The 6,272-nt window shown below is 43.0% G+C and overlaps 1 protein-coding gene across 5 annotated transcripts in view; it reads left to right on the forward strand.

Moving 5' to 3' along the window:
• The window catches only part of LOC122543409 (E3 ubiquitin-protein ligase RNF167-like), a 127,556-nt gene that overhangs the window by 4,338 nt on the left and 116,946 nt on the right, over nucleotides 1–6,272 (forward strand). For 3 of the 5 annotated variants that reach the window (XM_043682120.1, XM_043682117.1, XM_043682116.1), the window contains exon 2: nucleotides 679–828. The exons of 1 other annotated variant lie outside the window; for it this stretch is intronic. The gene's annotated coding sequence lies outside the window, so the exon portion shown is untranslated. Of the gene's footprint in view, nucleotides 1–78; nucleotides 144–678; nucleotides 829–6,272 lie in introns of those variants that run through there. One more of the 5 variants, XM_043682118.1, reaches the window with a different exon arrangement.

The following is a 6,272-nucleotide window of genomic DNA, read 5'->3' on the forward strand; positions in this document are numbered from 1 at the left end:
CTGTGTAGCTGTGGGTGGGGGGACAGTGTAGCTGCAGACAGTGTTGGGGATGGGGTGGGGGAAGGTATGACGGTGTAGCTGCAGTAAGCAGTGGGGGTTGTGTTGAGCCGCTCATGTGTATGTAGCTGCCCCATCCAGGGCAGGTGAGGAGTATTCCGTTACACTCCTGATTTGTGCCTTGTGTGTGGTGTGTCGGGTCTGGGCAATCCATATGCTATTGCTGTCCTGCATCGGGAATCATCTGGTTCTCGGAATTTGTCAGGCATTATTGCCATTTACTTTTGTGTACCACTTCAATGTTTATTGTAACTTTAAGAAGCCCCTGTTTTGGATTTATCAGTTTCCTCCTTTTGCTGTACTGTGCAGAGTGAGTTTGCTGTTGCATTCTCATTTGCAGTATTATCTGCTCTACCATTGACAAACCTTGCTTTGAACTTAAATATGGAAAAAAAACTTGTACTGCGCATGCATTTAATGTAACACTGCATCTGCTGAGGAGGAAAACCTTCCCACTATCTGTCAGAGTAATTGTGAAAGCATAAAGCATCTCATCAGGTCAGCAAGTTGTTTGACTAGCTTGCTAATCAAGATATTGTAGGATATGGCCACTGATGTGACCTGGCTATTTTATGATAAGTGAAAATACTTCAATGAAGTTAGCATTTTTTGTGTCCACAGTGCAGTACTAGACAACTGGAACACACAAATAAGAAGCCTGAGTTACGTGTACATGTGGCCATTTCACCATCTTTGTGTCTGCGTTGTGGATGTGCATGAGACAGACTCCTTCAGAGATGTGAAGTGACGATAGATAACTATGTACTAACAGTGAGTACCAGACAGCAGCCAGAATTGTTCAAATGAGTTTCATTACCTTCTAAGCCTTGGCAACAATGTTTGTGGCTTTTCAGCATACAATCCTGACAACTTGACTAATGCATAACATGAGTTTGTCTAACATCTCATTTTATCTTTATAAACTATTTTACTAAAGATTCCAAAAAGGACTCATTAATATCGTAACTGAACAGTTATACCAAAATGTGATTGAGAGTTTGCGTGGTGATGAATCTGATGTCGAAGGTTACATTGACTAGTGGTTTGCAACTAAATGGGGTGGGTGCATGGGGTGGGTGGAGGGCTATACAAATTTAAAATAAGACCATATCAGTAAGAGATTTATAACTAGCAGCAAGATGGATGCAGAATCTACGTGAATTGATTTGAAGGATATGAAGGGCAGAAGCCACATTTCAGTTTTACGAAGTAGAGTGAGTAACTGTGAGCACCCCAGGAAGGATAATACCGTACTGGCTCTGGGTGGTGTGCAGCAATGATTTACAAAACGGACTTGAACATCAGACACCAATGTCAGGAGCGATTGTACAAACTCAGGTTATGTTCCCTGAAACATAGAAGAATAAGGAGTGTTTTGTTTGAAGTTTAGAGATATTAAAGGGAGTGGATAGGTAGATAGAAAATATATACACAGGTTGGAGAATCTAAGGCTAAAGGGTGCTGTCCTAAAGAGTTTGAGCCAGACCTTGCATAAGTAAAATTAGGAAACTACTCTACATGCAAATAGTGGTAGAAGTTTGGAACTCTTCCACAAAGAACAATGTTTCCTTAATGGATTATTTTTAAACTGACATTGAGAGATAACAGATTATGAGTAAATGTTATTGTTTTGGAGTTAGCCTGCTGATCGGTTTTGTTTACATCAAGTGGCAAAATATAGTGAAGGGATTAAATGGCATGCTCTTTTCATGTTCCTGGTAGGGGTGATCTCAGAACTTTGTGTATAGGAGTTGGGAGGTCATGTTGCAGATGTACAGGGTGTTGGTTAGGCCACTTCTGGAAAATTGCATGCAGTTCTGGTCTCCTACCTATTGGAAGGATGTTGTGAAACTTGAAAGAGCGCAGAAAAGATTTACAAGGATGTTGCCAGAGTTGGAGTATTTGAGCTATAGGGAGAGGCTTGAATAGGCTGGGGTTGTTTTCCCTGGAGTGTCAAAGGCTGAGCAGTGACCTCATAGAGGTTTATAAAATCATGAGGGGCATGGATAGGGTAAATAGTTTTTGTTTCTCTGGAGTTGGGGAGTCCAGAACTAGAGGACATAGGTTTAGGGTGAGAGAGGAAAGATATGAAAGGGACCTAAGGGGCAACTTTTTCATGCATGGTACGTGTTTGGAATGATCTGCCAGAGGAGGTGGTGGAGGCTGGTACAATTACAATATTTAACAGGCATCTGGATGGGTATATGAATAGGAGGAGTTTAGAGGGATATGGGCCAAGTGCTGGAAAATGGGACTAGATTAGGTTGGGATATCTGGTCGGCAGGGACGAGTTGGACCGAAGGGTCTGTTTCCGTGCTGTGCGTTTCAATGACTCTATAATCCATCACCCTAATTGGAGTGTTCTATAAGAGTACTACATAGAGGAAGAAATAATGTGTAGACAAGTCTATGGTAAGTAGCAGAAATGGGATAAATAGAAAAATGAGACTTGGGAGCATGATCAGTGTTGGTCTGGTTGTGGTCTCCTCTGCCTCCTGTAATCCTAGACTACCTTGGCTATCAAAAAGCTGGGACCAACTTTCCTCATTCCTGAAGAAGGGCTAATGCCCGAAACGTCGATTCTCCTGTTCCCTAGATGCTGCCTGACCTGCTGCGCTTTTCCAGCAACACATTTCCATATCAAAAAGCTATCCAACTTAACCTTGAACAAGTTCAGCAACCCAGCCTCTGCTGCTTTCTGGGAAAGAGAATGCCAAAACCTAATGACCCTCTGAAAGTATAGAAATTCTCCTCCTCTCTATGAAAAGGGAGCCTTCTCATTCTTAACAAAAACAGAAGGTGCTGGAAAAGCTTAGCAGGTCTGGCAGCATCTGTGAAAAGAAATTAGTTTGTTTCAGGTCTGGTGACCCATGCTCAGAACACACTGAAAATGAAATATCTTATCTACAGGGGAACCTCAATTATCCGGCATTTGATTACCTGAATTTTGGTTTATCTGGACAATATGCTTGGCTAAACTGTGGTATCTGGCATTCAGTTATTCGAACAAAATACTCCCTGCCTGTGTCGTTCAGATAATCAAGGTTCCTTTGTAGTCACCTCAAGATTTTACAGGTTTCAATAAACTAATCTCTCATTCATCTAACTATCAATGGATAGGGGCCCGACCTTCTCAACCTTCCTTCGCATGATAAGCCCTTAATCACAGGAATGAGTTGAATGGGACTTCTCATCCTTTTGCAAACAACAAGACCAAAACAATACACAGAGCTTCAGATGTGGTCTCACACAGATCCTGTCCAATTGTACTCCATTCCCTTGCAGCAAGAGGGGAAAGATATAAAAAAGACCTATGAGGCAACATTTTCACATAGAGGGTGGTACGTGTATGGAATGAGCTGCCAGAGGAAATGGTGGAGGCTGGTACAATTGCAACATTTAAGAGGCAGTTGGATGGGTATATGAATAGGAAAGGTTTGGAGGGACATGGGTTGGGATATCTGGTCGGCATGGATGGGTTGGACCGAAGAGTCTGTTTCCATGCTATACATTTCTATGACCCTAAATGATAGGATTCTATTAGTCTTCCTAACCTCTTGCTGTACCTGTACACTAACTTTTTGTGATTTGTGTACCAGGATACCCAGATAACTTTGTGCCACTGAGTTCTACAATCACTCTCCATTTAAATAGCATACTCCTATGAAAGTAGCAAGTTTGCATTTTTTCCATCTGCCAAATATTTGTCCATTCACTTAACTCTATATCCGTTTGATATCCTATCTGGATGCGATTGGCAAGTTTATTTGCCATATATTTGATATTATCATCCAGATCATTGGTTGGTTTGTAGGTAAATGAGGCCCTAACACTGATCCCTGTAACATCCACTAATTACAGTTTTCCAACTCACAAAAGACTTATTTATACCTATTCTCTGCATCCTATTTGCTACCAATCCTCTAACCTTTCGATGCTAATAAGCTACTCCATCCACCATGAGCCACGATTTTGAGTTGTCTTTTGTGGCACATTATCAATAACCTTTTGGAAATCCACATACAACAGCTGACAGATGTCAACCCCTGCAGATAACCTGGCAGATGAAATGATGATATTGAAAAATCAAAACAGTGTGGTCCTAGTTTATTTACTATGTGGAAATCCAGTAAGAGAAAAAACATTCCAGAGCCTTGTAATTACTGATCACCAGATGAAATATTGAAGAAATTGGAAAAACATCTTGGTGGTAGTGCTCGCAACAGGGTAAGGTTTAAGTTACAGGTCAAAGAGTGACACAAGTAGGAAATAGCTTGACAAAGAACAAATTCAGAGGAATGGAGGATGGAGCTACAATAGGCAAACTGAACAAAGAAATCTTTGAAAAGCAAAGAGACAGGAATAGCTTTGCCATGATGAATGTGGAAAGAATTTTTCCTATTGTGGGGGAGTCCAGATCTAGACACTATTTTAAAAGTCAGGGGATTGCCCTTTTAGGACAGGTGATGAGAATTCTTTTTGAGGTTTGTCTGGCTTTGGAACTGTCCACCCCCTAAGTCAGTGGAAGAGGGGTTATTAAATCTTTTTAAGGTGGAGGTGGATCGATTCTGCTATGTTATTGGAAAAGCTGGGAGTGCAGAATTTGAATCATAGAGCAGCCATGATCTCACCAAATGCCAAAGCAAGCTTTAGAATCATAGAATCCCTACGGTGTAGAAACAGGCCCTTTGGCCCAACAAGTCCACACCAACCTTCCGAAGAGTAACCCACTCAGATCCATTTCCCTACCCTATTATTCTGTATCTACCCCTGACCAATGCACCTAACCTACACATCCCTGAACACTATGGGATAATTTAGCATGGCCAATTCACCTAACCACATCTTTGAATTGTGGGAGGAAACCGGGGCACCCAGAGGGAACTGATGCAGACGCGGGGAGAATGTACGAACTCCACGCAGACAGTTGCTGGAATCAAACCCGGGTCCTTGGTGCTGTGAGGCAGCAGAGCTAACCACTGAGCCACTGTATCATGTTTTTTATTTTGCAAAGTTTGAAGGGCCACAGTCCATCTTTTGTTCCTCATCTGTTCATATGTATTGAGACAATGACCAAGTGGCATTATTGCTAAATTGTTAATCCAGAAATGCAGGTAATGTATTGAGGACCTGGGTTTGAATCCTGCCACAACAGATGGAATTTGATTTCAATAAATATCTGGAATTAAAGAGTTTAAAGATGTCAGTGAATTAATTGGCAATTGTCAGAAGCACCCATCTCGTTCACTAATGTCCTCTAGGGAAGGAAACTGCTATCCTGCCACTGACGTGTGCTCCAGAACCTTCTGCTCCCTGAGCCAAGCTGTTCCAGTACAGTTACAACATTGGCATCTAGCCAACAATGTGGAAAATTGTCCAGGTATGTCCTGTACACAAAAATCCAACCTGGCCAATTACCGCCCCCATCAGTCTACTCTCGATCATCAGTAAAGTGATGGAAGGGGTCATCAACAGTGCTATCAAGCAGCACTTGCTCTGTGACACCCAGTTTGGGTTTCACCAGGGCCACTCAGCTCCTGACCTCATTACGGCCTTGGTCCAAACATGGACAAAAGAGCTGAATTCCAGAGGGGAGGGGAGAGTGACAGCCCTTGACATCAAGGCAGCATTTAACTAAGTATGGCATCATTGAGCTCTGGCAAAACTGGAATCACTGGGTATCGGGGGCAAACCCTCCACTGATTAGAGTCATATCTGACACATAGGAAGATGGTCGTGGTTCTTTTTGGAGGGTCAGTCACCTCAGCTCCAGGCCATCTCTGCAGGAGTTCCTCAGGATAGTGTCCTAGGCCCAACCATCTTCAGCTGCTTCATCAATGACCATAAGGTCTCTCATAAGGTCAGAAGTGGGGATGTTTGCCAATGAATGCACAGTGTTCAGCATACGTGACTCCTCAGGTACTGAAACAGTCCATGTTCAAATGCAACAAGTTCTGGACAATATTCACGCTCGGGCCAACAAGAGACAAGTAACATTCGCGCCGCACAAATGCTAGACAATGACCATCTACTACAAACCGACCGACTCCCACAGCTACCTGGACTACACCTCCTCCCATCCTGCCCCCTGTAAAAACGCCATCCCATTCTCCCAATTCCTTCGACTCCGCCGCATCTGCTCCCAGGAGGACCAGTTCCAAACACGCACAACCCAGATGGCCTCCTTCTTCAAGGACCGCAATTTCCCCCCCGAC

This window comes from Chiloscyllium plagiosum, chromosome 43, assembly GCF_004010195.1.
Source record: "Chiloscyllium plagiosum isolate BGI_BamShark_2017 chromosome 43, ASM401019v2, whole genome shotgun sequence".
In the NCBI taxonomy this organism is placed as follows: Eukaryota; Metazoa; Chordata; class Chondrichthyes; order Orectolobiformes; family Hemiscylliidae; genus Chiloscyllium; species Chiloscyllium plagiosum.